Raw genomic sequence first — 17,937 nt, forward strand, 5'->3', positions numbered from 1 at the left:
AGATAGGAAATTTATCTAGAAACAAGGGCATTTAAGTTAACGCTACTCAAATTACGGTTTCAAGATCACTAGACTATCCCAACCACATCTAATCATGAATTTAAAACTTAAACCACATCCCATACCTAGCATTATATCATATCCATGCTACAAATTAGTTCATTCTAGGGTGAAGGCAATAGGATCCTAAAAGAATACTAAGCATTTCAACTTACATGTCAAAATCCTCATCTAATCCCCAAACATCAATATTCAATACCAAGTCATTCTACACATAATAAAACTTAACATTCATATTCACACGAAATATATATCACACAATATCTTATGAAGAAGAGTAAGTAAAAGCTTACCTCAAAGCCAAACCGTATATCCTCACATCATTCACCATGTGCTCATGTTCACTTCACAATCCCCAAAATGCCATTACATTATCAAAATCAAAATTGACTCATCAATACAAAAATAATATACCCATATTGCGCCATTGTGCTTCGGGTCCAAAAATGACACCAAAAATTACAAGTGGGTCCCCCTTATAGAAAATATGTTTCCGAGATTAACCTAGTGTTCATACATGAACAAAGAATCATAACCCTTAATAAATGGGTGAAAACAAATCTAATTTAGGACTAAATTTAAGCCCTAAGCTATATAGGGGTTTTGAGTTAAGAATAAGGAATTTCATCTAAAATGTGATGAAATCTTACGTTAATTCGGATGATAACTATGACAAAAGATGTTAATCAAGCTCCCAAGTCACCTAGGAGACTCAATTTTGAGTCATCATACTATTTAGGGTTTTTTCTCTCAAGGTTGAAGACAAATAGAACGAAATCGTGACTTGGGGGTCTATTTATAGACCCTTTAGGCAAAGAGATGATGTAATTTCCACCACACATGTTGTGATCGCCATGCCACAATTGCCATAGTCCTTGTCGCGATTGACATAGAGGGATCATGGTTATCGTTGCGCGATCGCTATAGCACCAGTACCAATAACTTGGAAATTTTGCCAAGTTTGCAACGATGCCTCGGGATTCATTTAGAACTCGATTTTTGCAAACAAACCAGGTAATCACGCTAAATTAGATGTTTCAGATGCATTGGCGAAGCCAGATTTTCTATTTGAAGCTATTTCTACCTAATGTGGGTCCCTCACCTAAACTTCCAATTTCCCAACTTTCTGAGTAATAGGTCAAAATGAGATCGGGTGCATCGGGATCAAAACCAAAGTTATACCTAGCATAAAATTGATATTCTAGAGCTAATGGCATAGTTGAAATTTGCATCCAATATTGTTTTACTGAATTTTTTGTCCAGTGGCCATTTGGAACTAACGAAAACTTCTAAGTAGGGAATTGGTTCTAAAAATAAAACAAACTACCCGATAGCCAAACTATTAGTCCCAACAATTCATAAATTACTTGGGGAAGCTGTAGAGAGGCTCAAATTGCAAAAATAAATGAAATTATGGAAAATGACTGTAAGGTTCATTACAAATATGAGGTCCATATTGCAATATAAAAGTTCAGTCCAAAATATTAGGTTAAAAATAGGTCCATGGGTCTCACACAAGGAATTCAAAAACTCAATCTTTCATGAGGTCTCTCGAAGGACAAGGAATGCGTTCTTGAAAATTTTGCACAAATAGAGCATCAACTGGGGCTCAAATCTACCCCAAGAGCTAACGAAAGAAGAGAGAAAAATCAAGAATTGAATGGGGAATTAGGCTAAAAAATCACAAATAAACTAACAATAAAATAGTCATCTAAATGTCCTCTAGTTATCCCTACCTCCAATGGATGATTTCACGCTGGTTCTTAAGCTCATAGGTTAGTAGAAAAGGGTTAGAAAATGATGAAAAATTGGGTGGAAGGGAAATATATATTGCTCGGGAAATACCCTTTGCGATAGCGAGGATTTAAGGTCACAAATCTGACGACCAAGAAAAATTCCCTTTGTGAAAGTGGGGAAGGGGTTCCAATGTGAAGGCTAGCAGGATGGTCTATTGTGAACTTTATACTAAGGGTCACAAATGCAATAAAGAAAAAAGGACCAAGTTGGTCCAACCAAAAACAACAACAACAAACCCAGTGTATTCCCACATAGTGAGGTCTGGGGAGGGTAAGATGTATGCAGTCCAAGTCGGTCCAACCATTTATCATAAATATGAGAGAAGGACCTCGAATGGGATGGTCAAAGACTAAACCCTTCACAAATGTGGCCAAATCCTTGCGAACACGAAGACGTAAATGATCCTGCAGCTGATGCTAGAAAACAAATAAAATTGCTACTCTTTACGGACTCCAACCGGTTTCTCAAGATTCTTGCGGAACCCCGTGGGTGAAAATGAACAATGATACCATATCAAATTACGCATTTCAAACTCAAAGAAACCATGAAAAGTTCAATCTAAGGTTGTTTAGACAAAATATAGGCCCTACACCGACTATTCTTTTTTACCAAAATCACCCAAATAGACCAAAACTAGTTCAATAGCATCGAGAATTGGACCAAGGGTCCACCTTGCCTAAACACTAAATTCCATATGTAACAACATTGTTGAATTTTTATCCGAGATTGTTTCCAAATATATTTGGTCTAATACCAATTTCATAACTTCAAATGCTTTAAAATAGAGAAATGGGCTTGAAACACAAATAAACTACTCACAAACCAAATGATGGTCCCAGCAAGACTTAAATGACCTATAGGTGTTATAAGATGGCACAAAATGCCAAAAAAGAATAGAAATTCAGGAAATGACCTAGTGGGTCATTACAATATCACCTACTAAAAGGACTTTCATGATAAAAGTCAATGGATATATAGAACTTGAAATCTTAAAGGGATAAGGTACTGGGACCATGCCTTGCATGGCGCCCCAAATAACCTCTATAATTCAAACAATACTTTCAAGGGATTTAACAAAAGGTACTCCTTTTCTATTTACACCTTTACTTCACTTTCCAAATAACCAAAACCTCATCATCAACAACCAACTATACTCTAATTGAATTGAGCATAACTGAACCATGCAACCCAAATAATAATATATTGACACAGTATCGATATAAGCATAACTAAGTGAAAACTCAAATAGAGGATTTCCCCAAAATAAAGATAGATATGTTATGAAACAATGTAATGCCAACCTATTTACATGTCCAGGGATTTGTTGAATAAGGACAAAAAAAGTATGATGTTTGGGAATATTCGCAACCCTTCGCGCATAAGATAGAAATAGTAGAAGATTGGTCTACCGAGATCGAGTGATCTTACGGGTTTAGGGGTGCTTCTCCAACTGTGACCAAGTCCCAAATCCAAATCTTATATTTTCTTTCATTCTAAACCTGTTGTCTACTATAAGCTACATAGAATATCTCTAACATTATTTCAGTCCTGCCCACATAATTACTCCACACCAACTCGAATGAATGAAGTTAACCCATTAAAAATCCACATAGACTAGCATATGAATAGGGGTCTATAAGGTTCTACTTTAATACTTAAATAGTGGTGACCAAATTCTGTGATCTCTTTTGAGGCGTCTAACTGGTCCCGATGATCCTCAAAACTAAAATTCATGAGTCCAAAGCACAGTATCTTGAAATTAAATATCATGCTCTAGGGTTCCTCATAGGTTGTGGGTGAAACCACTCTAAGCCTAACCTGAGTACACTTCTCTCATAAGTTCAACAATAACAACAACAAACCCACTGTGTTCCCATAAAGTGGGGTCTGGGGAGGGTAAGATGTACACAGTCCATACTGCTATCTTCGAAGAAGTAGAGAGGCTATTTTTAATAGACCCTTAGCTCAAGATAAAGAATAGTAATCAAGGTCATAATAAAACAAGCAGCAGGATGGATGACATAATAGAAATAAAGAATAAAATAGCAAAAATAGAAATCATAGAAAATACGAGATAAGAGAAATAAGAGCACTACAAAATAAGGACTAAGAAATAGGACACCCACCAAGTAGGAACATACACACACAGACTAAAGACACCCACCACACCCAAACTCTCCTAGCTAGATAATCCTACCTATGGACACAGTCCAAAGAATACTAACCTGGCTACATAAGAAAATCACCTAACTACTTGGTACAACCCACACACTCACACTAGCCTTCTACCCTTATCTGCACCCTCTACACCTTCTTATCTAGGGTCATGTCCTTAGTAAGTTGTAGCTGCTCCATGTCACTTCTCTCATAAGTAGACAAACAAATGTTTGACAAAAAACTAAGAAAAAAACTCAAAAGCAGTAGCAACTAGCATAATGTGCCAATTAACCATCCCTTAAACATCTATATAAGATAATCTCCCCAAACTTAAGAAAACTGAGCTGAGAGGTAATGAGTAGAACTAGTCATCCAGTCAGTGAACGGTCAACTAAATCAAAACTTTAAAATGAGGGCTGCAACTATTTAATACGATCCATAGCTATGATCTTATCATTGAAGCTAAAACACTTGGACTCAACTATCCAAACTGATCCTATTGAAAAGTAAGCATCCATATACCAAAATCTATCATAAATTTCCATATGATACTAAAAAGAGTCACAAATCATCAATGTAGTCAAATACCTAAGTAAATCTCACCTTCAAAAACATAGAATATCCCTTATGTTCTTAAAATACCTAAAATTAGAATATTTCCAAAGAACATAATTAAAAAGGAGCAAAATTATAGGCTAAAGATATGAGCAGTCAAATCAACCTCCATTGAGGGGAATGCCATAACAAGGCATAACTAAGAACTTGCCAGGACTGCAAAAAGTCCTAATGATAGACAAAATAAAAACATCTTAGATATAGTGGTCATTAGTACTCAAAAATAGATACACAAGAACACACCACCAAGAAGAATCATCCCATAAGTCATACTATGCCTAACAATTCTCAAAATGAGAAATTTCTAAATTCACCAATTTAAAACTCTCTAAACTAAATTGAAGCACAAATAATGTCATAGAAAGAATAGAGTACCCAACTCAACACCCACACTATGATCAAGGCTACTATTAAGTGATGAGCTAGCCAAATCAAAAGAACAAACTTCAAACTTATTAGCCTTAGAAATAGGCTATAGAACAGAATATACCAAATATAGAACCATAATAAAACCATGAAAGGACAAACATTCCCTTACTTCAATAACTCACTCAAAAACTGACCTTGCCATACCAACAAAAAGATAAACCAACCAACCAAGGTTGTAAGCCAAATGAGAAATAATTGCAAAAAAAGGAAAGACTAACTAGATGATCCTAGTCTAGGATTCGATCAAGGATCAATAAAGCATAAAATAATAACAATACTAACAACAACTTAAAGTGCAGGTGGCATAAAATAGAAATTAACCAATACAACTCTATAATCACATCGATGCCGATATGTAAAAGGAAAAAGGATATACCTAAGCGTTGTACCGATGATAATTAAAAAAGTGATCCATGCAATGAACTTATAACAGAAAATATCTATGAGGGTAGTCATGAATTCATAGATGTACACATGCTGACAACCATAAATATAGTTACATCAAGGCACATGAACACTGATCGGTATGAAATCCCAACATAATTCAAACAAAAACTATAAAATAGGAAATTAAAATTACACCTATGATGATAGAATAAAAATTCATGGTCCCTGACCGGATCGAAAAAGTATGAATCTTAATACATCTAACCTTGAACTAAGTGTCTGAATGACCAACTAAAATACCAAAGGCATCACTTCTGACTAAAGTTGCAACATTAATAAGATACTAATCTAATAGTACTAAATGCTCAATAATCCCTTATCGAGAACATTCTCTAAACCAATTACTAGTCTCCCTAATGTCATAACAAACCCTCAAAGTTCTAACCTAGTAGTTGACCCCAACAGGTTGATCAACTTATGTATGGGACACTGCCTAGAAAAATTATTCATCTCACCACAATCATAACATGACCCTGAAACTCTCTAATGTATTGTACCTACCGACCTAGAATTTTCATTATACACAAAGACCTAGATTGAGAATCCTATAATACCTGAACAAAATTCTATTCACTGTGACAACCACGATATATCTAAGAGTTACCTATAATTTAAGGTGCTTCCTACGCAGAACTTATAGGATGTAAGTGATGATGACCTCTATTAGGAAGACCTATATCTTTGAATGAAATACCACTAATATTGTATTGTTGACATAGCCTCTTATGACCACCTTTATATGTCTCAAAATATCCCTTCTTTGTAGTCCTTAAATAATTAGCAAGTTGAAGAATGTAAACCTAGCTACTATAAAATACTCTAACACTAAGCAAAGTGGTAAAGTCAATCATCTAATAAGTCTACATACCATCTTATGATCTGTTGGAAATAAAATAGGAGTTTGTCTATCCCATTTGAGAAAACTAATCGCATACTCTAAAAATGATAATGATCCATTCTATAGACTCATAAACCTAACACTGGCCTGATAATCACTTGATGTACAGACACCACCACTAACTATGAAGTGTCCACTAAAAAACTTGGAATCCCTAACATTATATCCTAAAATCTAAGGCAGTCACAAACACATTCGGAGCCTAGGCTAGCCCCAAATCATCTACATATGCCAAAGATCTTTGCTACCAATCTCTATCTTCTTAACCCAACTGTGACCTAAAATATTAGTAACATGCATAGAATGTACGCATCTATCAACAACCTTCTCCTATCCATCTGAGAAAGAGTGGAGCAAAAAGAGGTACAAAGAAGTTCATAAAAGTACGAACATATGATAAGGAGTCAAGAATTAAGATTTCTTATGAATGGCCCATATCCTCTCGAAGATAGGATAAAGGTGTCTTTGTATCAATCCACAAGATTCTCTAAGCGTATTGCTCTTGACCGACAATATCAGGGAACTTATTTTTTGCTACTAATATATCATGAACTAATTTCTAAAGTCATGAGGGCACATAGCATAATCCACTGGTAAGTAAGCCAATCCCATAATCTGGAATAACAAGTAACAGACTATAGAGAAATTAAGAAAACAATGGAAAAGATTTTAATAAAGAGACTAATATAGAAAAGTAACGCAAAAAATTGTAAAGTCAGTACAAAAGCACCTAATAAAACATGAATACAAAGTAATCATAATATATATACATATATATATTTGTATATATATATGATTATATATATATATATATATATATATATATAGAGAGAGAGAGAGAGAGAGAGAGAGACATAATTATCTTTAAAATACACAATAGAGACTAGACAACTAAAGGAGAGCAAGAACAATTCCAGACATCAAAAGGCCACCCTAAATATCCAATCTATGGCTCATGATGCGCACATCTAAAATGAGAACTCATGCTATAATTTGTAAGGTGTAGAAGTGTAGTATGAGTACCAAACATAAGGTACTTGGTAGGTATCGACTAACTAAGTTCAAAATAAAATCAAGAATAAGCAACATGTCAGGCAAAATTATAGACTACAAATAACTATTTAAGAAACAAACCATAACAATTTTATTTAAAAAGTTAAGATATACTACCATTCCTTACAAGTAATCTAGGAGAAAGGTGCAATAACATAATACATAGTCAATATACAATACTGGGATAGAGAAAGAGATATAGAATATATAATTGTAGTACAAAGAAAGGAAATTATATACACGAGTAGCTACAAAAGAATGAATATACAAACCTGATATACAAATGACCCAACATAAAGGTACTAACCTAAGGGAGATAATATAACATCACAAGAAGCATAAATGATAAAGGAGATAACTATGGCATAATAAGGGTTTCTAACTGAACTATCTTATACTAATAAATCTTGTTATAATAAGGAGTAAAGGAGCTCGAAAGCAAACCAACAACCTAGGATACTATTCCATAACCATCTTACATAAACTCTACAATAATAATTAAATGATAATATAACTGACTAACCCAAACAAAAAAAATCTAATAGGGACCCCATAAGATTAAAAGGCAGAAATAAATATGTAGTGAACAACTACCACAATCTATAGCTATACTACTGATGAGTTGTGAATTTACCACTAATTTGCACTCAACATTCGTTGATGTTACCATGTTTTGAATGAATAAGTGGGATATGTTTGTGATTAAGTGTGCTAATATCCATATTTTAAAGGAACACAGATGATGAAATAAAAATATGTGGATACAAGCTAAGAAAGTTCAAAAGAAGGAAAGAAGTGTAGTTTGAAGACTTAGAGCAGACGTAGCCTCTGTTAACGCAATCATAGTCCTCAAACCACGATCACAGTTAGTCAAGAATCTCAAACATACCACGATCGTATATCTCTAACTATGGTTGCGATACCATAAACATAGACAAGATCCCACGATCGTAGCTTAATGAAAAATACAGCCTAAAGACAGAAACAGAAATGCACACAACTAATACCAAATGTCTTTATCTAGACTTAAAACCCTATCTCATTAGACATCATTGAATCCATTCCCAATTATTGGAACTTTGTCTACTCCTTAGTTTTCATTTTTGGAGGAAAATTATAGTATTAATTTTTGGTGAAGAATATATCGGAGTAGCTTTCAAGTGAAGGAATAGTTGACTCCCATTGAAGATTTGTTGAAGTTCAATATTTGAAGTAACATTCACCTAGAATTTCATAAATCTAATCAATGGAGATTATTGGGTAAATCTTTCTTATTACTCTTATGGGTAGCTATTTCTTCATCTTGGGATTATGTTAGAATAGAGGGCATTTATGTGTGAGTTGCGATTCATTTGTGTATTTGATAATGTTTTGGTGTTGGGTTCTACTATTACTTGGGTTTTTTGATTGGGATTTATAGGAGAAAGACCTAAACACCAAAAATGGGTTTGTGGGTGAAAACCTAAGCTTTTGAAATCCTAAACCTTTCTTGAAAGAGGGGTTTGGGTAAACTTTAGGAACCCTTATCATCCTTGAAAGAGGGTTGTGGGAACCAACACAATGGTAAAAAATTATTGGGTTTAGTTTGCTAATTTTCATTATCTTAGACATAAGGGTGATTATGAGGTTGACTATCCCTTGGGTACCATCCTAGAAATAAGGGTGCCTAATTAAGGTATAGGGTGGCTTTAATTAACACACTCATTAGGTACTTGAAGAGTCAATACGTGATATATTTGAGGTTTTGTTGAAGAACTAGCCTCAAGGATCTTAAACCTAGCCTACCAAATCATCAATGATTAGAATTTGCTCCGAATCATCATGTTTCCATACATAACATGCCCCTAGAAAAGTATAGTCCCAAGATCTACTTTAATTGCTTATACTCTAATATTCATAGCCCTAAATTTGTCCTTTAAAAGTCCATGTATACATACTAGTTTTGATACTCACTAACCCTCCCCCCCCACACTATTCATACATATTTGTATCTTAGGTTTAAATTTAGTAAGTACTTACATTTTGAACTTACCCATTAGCCACTCACATTGTTCCGCATGGATTCAACCCCAACTCTTGTTGGGTTATTATATTGACAATGACCACTTTGAACTTAATTTGAAATGTAAGTTGAGCCTTATAAAAAATGACGCCATTACTGGAGAACAATTTGGCATATTGAGTTAGTTTGAAATTCTAGCTTACTTGCTTGGATTCAAACTTGTAAATATTTGCTTGTGATTTTGTTTTGTTTCTTGTAATAGGTAGATTTTTGTTTTTATTTACTTTTTACTTTTAGAAATCCTATCTTGACGATCCATGTCCATATTGTGATGGACCACACTTTCAAAGAGATTATAAATATGTTCCCTGGAGAGAGATGGAAGCACAATATCTATCCTATTAGGAGTATGATTGTTCTTTATGTGGTGGTCGTGATGGGCATTCGAGTGGTTGTCCAAATACCCCCTCCCCTTATTATGCTAACCCAAATGCTACTTCTTCATATGAGTTGGATAGTTTGATGATAAAATAAAGGAAGAACAACATACTGGGTACAACAGTTTTGAAGTAATGCTTCAAAATAATTTGGATCGGGTAACTACAACCAGGGAAAGTGTGCATGACATACATCAATTGAATGAGGCATTTGGAAGAAAGATTGCTAAGATAGAGGAAATGGGTAAGGAAAAAAAACTGTAAATACCATCACCTTGTCCACTTCCCAAGAGTAGGTTGACCAACAAGAGAAGCCAAGCTATATGGTCAGTGATGAGCTTGGTAGTTAAAAGTCTTTGATGATTTCCCAACTAACCAAAAAAAATATTATTGAAGATGTTAAAGTCAAGGAAATGGTCCTAGAGTCAAAAGAAGAATCTAATCCAATCACTTATGACTACTCTAGTCCATTTCGGGGCAAAGATGCTAATGATGATGCAACACCAAAACTAAGGGATAGACTATATTCAAACTATTTTTCAACATTATTCTTAGATGATGTAATTAAAGTCCATCTAACTAAAAAAATAAAGGATCGTGGGGAGAAGGAGTAACATCCCTATATTTTGGAGTTCATTATTCCAAAGGAGCACATAGGAGCCCCATACTTGAAGGTCAAGGAGCTCAACTTTAGATGTACAACTAGTGGCCTCTTAATGTTTTCACCATTACCCAAGGAGATAAATCAGAAATTTGATTTAAAGTTGGGTAAAAGGTTCAACTCTTCAAAGTGGCTAGATAAAAGCTTTATCGTCATGTACTCATCCTTATCAAGTTTAAGTTTGGAAGATTTGAATCTTCTGTCCCCATGCCACTCAACTCATAGTAAGGGACAGTTGGGATAGAGATTCAAATTTTTTATATGGAAAGACAAGTGATAATTTGAAAGGTGTCTAGCCACCAAAGATGGGAAATAACCCATCACAACACAAAATTGGCATATATATTCTTTTATTTATGCATGGTAGAGTAGATTTTATTTTTTCTTATGAATAATCCATGAAGTTGTAGTGCTATGAGAAGTGTTGATTGAAATTAAAAAAGAAAAGGTATGAAATTATTATATTTTGAAGTGAGTAGGGGAGAATGTAGAAGAGCTAAAAATTGGTCTCAATTACTGTGATTGTGACCCATGTAACCGTGATCATGGCAGTTGAGCACATGCAATCATGGAAAATGGACCGCGATCATGGCCAATGCAACTCAAAAGACCATCCGAATTCCATTTCCCCCCATGCCCTTTTTCAAATTCTCTTAAATTTCTTTGAATTTTAACTGTGTGTTGAGTGTCCAAGCGTGTATTTTAAATCATTTTCATCCTATAACTCGATAAGTGGTCCCAACTCACTCATTTCTATGTTGTTTTATTTTTGTAACCTGTGTTTAGGAGTACGATTGAAATAATGTTATCACTTGTCAAACCAATGCATAAATGGGATTATTTTTGTGGTTAGCTGTTATAGTTGGTGTACACACTGATGGGGAATTCTTGAGTACCCAAAATTTGGTCTAAAATAAGATATAATTAGTGTGTACACCATGTTTTTAATTAAATGCCCCAACGAATTCCTTATTGATTTCTTTTTTTAGGGAATTGAACATTTGGGGTAAAGTTTCATGAGAACAATGGTCTATTATTTAGTTGGAACTCATCTTGCGGTTAAAATTTGGCATTTTTGTAGTGTTGCAGAAACTGTCAAAAATGGTCTCAAATATCATGATAACGATCATCGAGGTTGTAATCATGGCACTGCAATCGCGATCAAGGGTTTGCGAATGCCCTAACTAATACCAGTTTTCTCCTTAGACCTAAAATTCTGCATGCCCATTTCTCACCCAAAAACCCTTTATAACATAGCCACATGAGTTTATATGATTAATTTTACATGGTTTTGGTGTGAAAATTTTAATGATGGTCTGGATTATGTTGCTTATAGGTAATTAGCCAAACAAAATAAGAGACTTCGACCACACCCATTTTATGGCTCTAGAATGTCACAACCTCTACTACAATGACCTCCTAAGAATGAAACTACTCCCGAAAAAGGGTATTTGCTTAAACAAAGTGGAGTAGAAACTCCCAAGATACCATGCCAACCTCTACACCCATTGGTGTGCATGTTCTACGCTAACCTCAATGTAGTCGTTCTCATAAACCCAATGATGACAATTCAGGGAAAGAAAATGCATTTTGGAGCAGAGCAGATCAATGAAATATATGGGCTCTAAGATGTAGAAATCGCTTAGTTCTAGGCAAAAAGGTGTGAGCTAGGGATCTGGATGGCGAATATATCATGCCCTGGCAAAGAAATTCCCTAGGCTACCATGAAAAAAGGGTATCTCTATGAACGACATTATAGAAGAGGCCAGTCTTTTATTTACTATCATTTACAATAGAGTATCGCCATACACACATATGACTACCATAATAGACTTTTGAGCTAGGATGGTGGATTTTCTACTGTCTGGCATTACTCTTGGCATAGGCCAAATTATGATCTAAAGTGGAGGTATTTCAAGAATAAAGGGAGTACACTTATTATCATCCTCCCTTGTTATTGAGATATGGAAGAGGGAAGGAGTGGAAGAATATACTGCAGATACTTGGGTACACCTAGGCCCTAACATATTCCCACTCAAAATCCAAGGTAAGGGTGCACCTATTCAGAGCAAGAAGAGAAAAATCAACTTAGGGAAGTCTATAGCTGAGGAGTTAGAGTTGTGTAGACATCCACTGCTGGGCCTCTAGAGGACATTGGAGTGGACATAAGGGTTATTAGGGAGCTGGTTTCAGGATTTCCCCTGGGGCCGGGAGAGACCTCCCCCAGGCATTATTATTATATGTCCCGCTCAGTCTATGAAAAGTATCAAGAGGAACAGAAAAAGTAGGAAGACATAGTTTCTAGGCTTAAGAGGGCATATTCAACACTGGAAGAGTCTCACAAGAAGCTTCAGGCCTCGTATGAGAAGATGAAGAAAAGGGAGAAGAAGAGAGACAACTTCTTTAGAAAAATGTGAAAGAGGTCAAGGGACTATGGAAGATCCTAAAACCTAGTGACAAGATACCGTCCCCCAGATTTAAGAGTGATGATAACACACCTACTTAGTGGTCTAATGCTGATGTTGGTGATGATGATGCTGAGTCTACAGGAGATAGCAGCACATAATGTAGAAAGAGGGAAAATATTTCCCCTTCTTCTATTGATTACATGATTATACAATTAGGTCACTACAGCTATGGGTTAGGGTTTTTTCATCTTTGTTTGCATTTTATATTATTGGTTTTGAGATATTTTTTGATATTTTATGTTTTTTATTTGTTGATGCTTTATGTTGACTGGGTCGCTGGATTGTGATTTTTGGGCACTCTGATAGTGCTTACGTTTCATGGATTAGTTAGTTAGTTTCGTTATAGATCTTTTGTTTACTTTATATTTATTTTAATTATGGTGATATCCGATAAGCTTTTTCCTATGATAGATTGATTGATGACATTCTTAAGGGAAAAGTATCATTATTTGGGTTTTAAGCCATGGATGCAGGGAAAGTCTGAGTACTCATAACATCGAGATCACAAATGCAAGGAAAGTTTGAGTACTTATGGCATTATGGATTTGGGAATTCACGCATACCATTGGCGAAGTTTGAGTAGCCATATCGTATGTTTTGCCATATTAAGCTAAAAAATGAGACAAAGGCTTAGGTTGTTGCTATATATAGCAAATTATGCATGGTGTAAATGCAAAGAAAACATCCCCCTCCATTTAAAACTTTTCAAAAATCAAGGGCATTCATGTGAGTGACCTTATAGAAAAACTTTTTCTCCTTTTCTCACTCTAAAATTTTTGGTTTGTAAATATTGATAGATACTCGATTTTTGTCTCCAACATGAGAGGAAATTGAGCCTCCTTGGCGAGTCCACATTTTATGTATGATGATTTTATTTGTATTAATCTCATGTATACTTGTGACATATAGAACTTTCCCCATTAGTCTTTCAAGGCTAAATTATGATTGTATTTAGTTGGTGAGGTGATCTTAGGCCATCTTTGTGACATTAAAAGTCCACTTTAGACTAAAAATCCTACCCTTTCTTAGATGTTATCGTTAGTCACCCATATTGAGCCTTTGAACCTTTCTTTTGGCAAACACATTACAAGCCATGCGTCATTCAACTTTTATCCCTCTTTGAACCATACCCTCCCTGGACTTAAAAATGTAACTTGAGTGAGAGCCTAATTTGGGGTGGTAAAGAGTCAAGGAGGTAACTTTGGGCCACAAAGTTGATAGTAAGTGCCTACGTACGTAAGCATTGAAAAAATCAATAAGAAGAAGACAGGACCCAACAAAGGAAAGAATTGCATGAAATTTGCAAGAAAAAGAAATGAAATAAAATAGATGAAACAAAGGAATTAAAGTAGGCACATTTGTAAAAGAAAAGAAGTGGCCCATAGTGAAAGGTGGATTAAATAAGTGTGATGTAGACGTTTAAGGAGGGTGTAATCCATGATTGTTCCTAAGTGATATCCTACCCTACCCCGAGCCTATATTTCATGCTCAAAAAGTCCTTTGAGATTTTCAACCATTTACTTTCATTGTAGTGGTGATTGAAAATAGGGGCAAGCCTATGGTATGTCAATTGTCAGGATAGAGAGTTCTTGAGAGAGAGAGAGTTTTGAACTTAAATTCTCTTTTGTATATGAGGTAGCTTGGTATGTGGAATTTTTCTTCTTGTAAGAAGGCACGTGAACAAGTTGAGGTAGGTGATTTTGTCATCTCTCGAGAAAAGATAAAAAAGGAGTATAGTATAGTTGAGGTAAAAAAAAGTGAGTCACTTCTAGAGTATCGGTGATTGTTGCATTATTTCTCTTTGAAGTCTTTTGTTCCCTTGAATATTCCATTTTATGTTGAGGGGTGTCGGGAGCAACTTTGCCCATGTTTAAAGAGCTATTTAAGGTAGTAACTAAGCTAGATGTCATTGTGATCATTGGGTCATTTATGGGAATAAATATTTATTGTCTCATGGTAAGAGGCAGTGTTGCTTGAGGAAAAGCAAAGCTTTAAGTTGGGGGTGTTGATGAGTGGTGAATTTACCACTCATTCGCACTTAACATTCATCCACATTACTATGTTTCGATTGAATAAGTGGGACATATTTGTGATTAAGTGCACTAGTATTCATATTTTGCATAAACACAGGTGATGAAGTAAAAATGTATGGATACAAGCTGAGAAAGTTCAAAAGAAGGAAACAAGTGCATTTTGAAGACTTGGAGCAGACGTAGCCTCAATTACCATGATTCAGACTGTGATCATGGTCAATCAAGAAGGTAAAAAATATCGTAATTACGAGGGTTTGATTGCGGTTGCGGTAGCCGCAAATGCGGACAAGATCCTGCCATTGCAGCTTAGCAGAAAATGCATCCTAAGGGTGAAACTTAAATGATGCAATTGATCCTAAATTTCCTTATCTAGACTCAAAACCCTGTCTCTTTGGACATCATTGAATCCATTCACAATTATTGGAACTTTTTCTACTCCTTCATTTCTATTTTTTAGAGGACAATTATTGTACTAATTTTGGGTAAATAATACATTGGAGTAGCTTTGTCACGAATTGAGACTACCCCCTAGTTGTAACACGGTGCTCGAAATCACAAGTTATCCCAAGCTAACCCATGATATGGTATACTAATTGAGAAACTGATTTAGAATATATAAAATAGGTAATTTTACTGTGTGGAAATATAATCATGGCATAATATGGATAATTATAATACTAATAAAGTTTATATCCTGATAAAACTGAAGCGAGAATTGGAATTTACATTTCATGACTCTAATTGACTATCTATGAAACCTCTACTAAACTCACTATAGATAGCTGGGACATGCCTCCAACTAATACTAATATATACATATGAATAATCAAAATAAAGTACATGACTACAACTGATTGGTGTCCCTGAAATAAGAGAACTCATCACCTATTGGCTGAATGCTATAAACTATCTGATAATGATAGGTAGGCTACAACCGGTACCTATATTATGAGACAATGAAGTGTATAGATGTATCTATAGATCACTACTTTGGAATATACTGAGTTAGTGGGGGTGAATGTAATAAGTAAAACTGATTTCATATAAAATCATAGAACATGCATGTTAAGTGCAAGTAGACTCATCAAGAGACTGAAATAAATTAAAAATTAAAGTATCTCAAAACATGGCTAACAACATAATCTGATAAGCTGGTGAATCACTACACTTAGTTTTTTAAAATCTCTACTCTTTTTAAAATCATTACTCTTGTAAAATAAGTAGAACTGAAGCTGGGAAGTGATAAAACATGAATACTCTATGAAATCTCATGTAAAGCTGAACATGCTGTAAAACTGAACTGAGGATTAAGTATGGATAATTAACATGAAAAACATGAGTGTATAATATTTGATAATGCAATATCAAGAATAAACATGTTTCTGCGATAATTTATAATCTAAAAGTTTGAATTTTATATAACTAATTAACTAAAAATCTTTATGTTTTGTTCAAGCAAACCCGAGCTGACACACACTGAATATAGACTAAAATAGTGGGAGGTATCATGTAACTGGCATGGCCCAATCAGAGCTAATCGGGGTCCAACCTACAACCCTAGTTAGAAGGGTGTCAGTACCGTTCCATGGGTACTAACACTAGCTTTTTGGATCTACTGAACTGGTTTTTAGAAGGACTAAGGAGACACCCTCTACTGGCAGGTGCTCTTATGAGATATGTGTCAAACCTTAACTAGCAGGAAGAAATCTCAAACCTACACTGGCTATGTAGTTCTAGAACTCAGGGAATGCTACTAAAGTTCACACCCTTTACTGGCAGGTGAGCCCCTATCTTTGTGTTCACTCGGTGTTAAATCCTACTCCCATATGAAGACACTGAAATAATGGCTAGTGCATGCACTGAAGTTGATAAGATTAGCTCAGATCATTGTAATTTGAATAAAACTACCATGAAAAAATATGAATAAAACTCATCTTGAATATAAACAACTTGACCATAATGGGAAAAACTCATATTTTAATCCAAGAAAAGGATTTTGGGCTCCATGGGTGAAAAGGACCCATGGATGAAGACCCCATATGCATTAATTAAATGAATTCTTTTAGAAATCTTAAAATTACTCTTGAATTCATGAGTTCATGAGAGAAGAAGCTTAGATTATTGTTCTTGGATAAAGAAAGGATTAAATATAGGGTGAGAAACCCTAATCTTGATGTTGTTGATGTTCTTTATATTCTTGAATTTGAATCTTAAGACTTGAGAGATGATGTTGAGAAGAAACCCTAATATTGTTCTTGAGAATGGAAACAAGGATTTTTTGTTTTTTAATTGATGGAAAAGTGAGGAAAAGTAACACCCCTTGGGGGTAAATTTTGTTGGTTGGGAGTTATAAGGGGAGAAAAGATCAAAAACCCCTTATAAACCATCTGGAAATTATTTGAAATCCATCCCAGCGTGTTTGGGTATGACTCGTATGTTTTGGGTATGGGTCATATCAAGGAACCAAAATTTCAACCCCTACTTGAAACACCTAAGAATGTGGCCTTGCAAAAACTTTTTGGTTGATTGGTGATGATCATGATATGTGTTGTGTTGTAATCTTTTCGTGTGTTATTTCTAACTTGAGTAAATATGACCATGATATATGTTGATATGTTAACTTTTATATATGCTTGATTTGCCCTTCCTTCATGGAAAAATAATCCCAAGTAGGGAAGAAGTGAAACACCTATGCTTTGAACCATTGAAAAATAACTCCTTTTGATGTCTTTGGGGTGGTTAAGGTTGGAGGGCTTAAGTCATACCCTTGGTCATGACTCGTAACCTACTCCTCCCCTTTTCACACCTTATGCAGTATGTTAAGGTCTCATACTTTCTCCTATAGTACAAGTCCATCCCTTGGTCATAACTGTACATATG

This window comes from Capsicum annuum, chromosome 4 (genome assembly GCF_002878395.1).
Source record: "Capsicum annuum cultivar UCD-10X-F1 chromosome 4, UCD10Xv1.1, whole genome shotgun sequence".
In the NCBI taxonomy this organism is placed as follows: domain Eukaryota; kingdom Viridiplantae; phylum Streptophyta; class Magnoliopsida; order Solanales; family Solanaceae; genus Capsicum; species Capsicum annuum.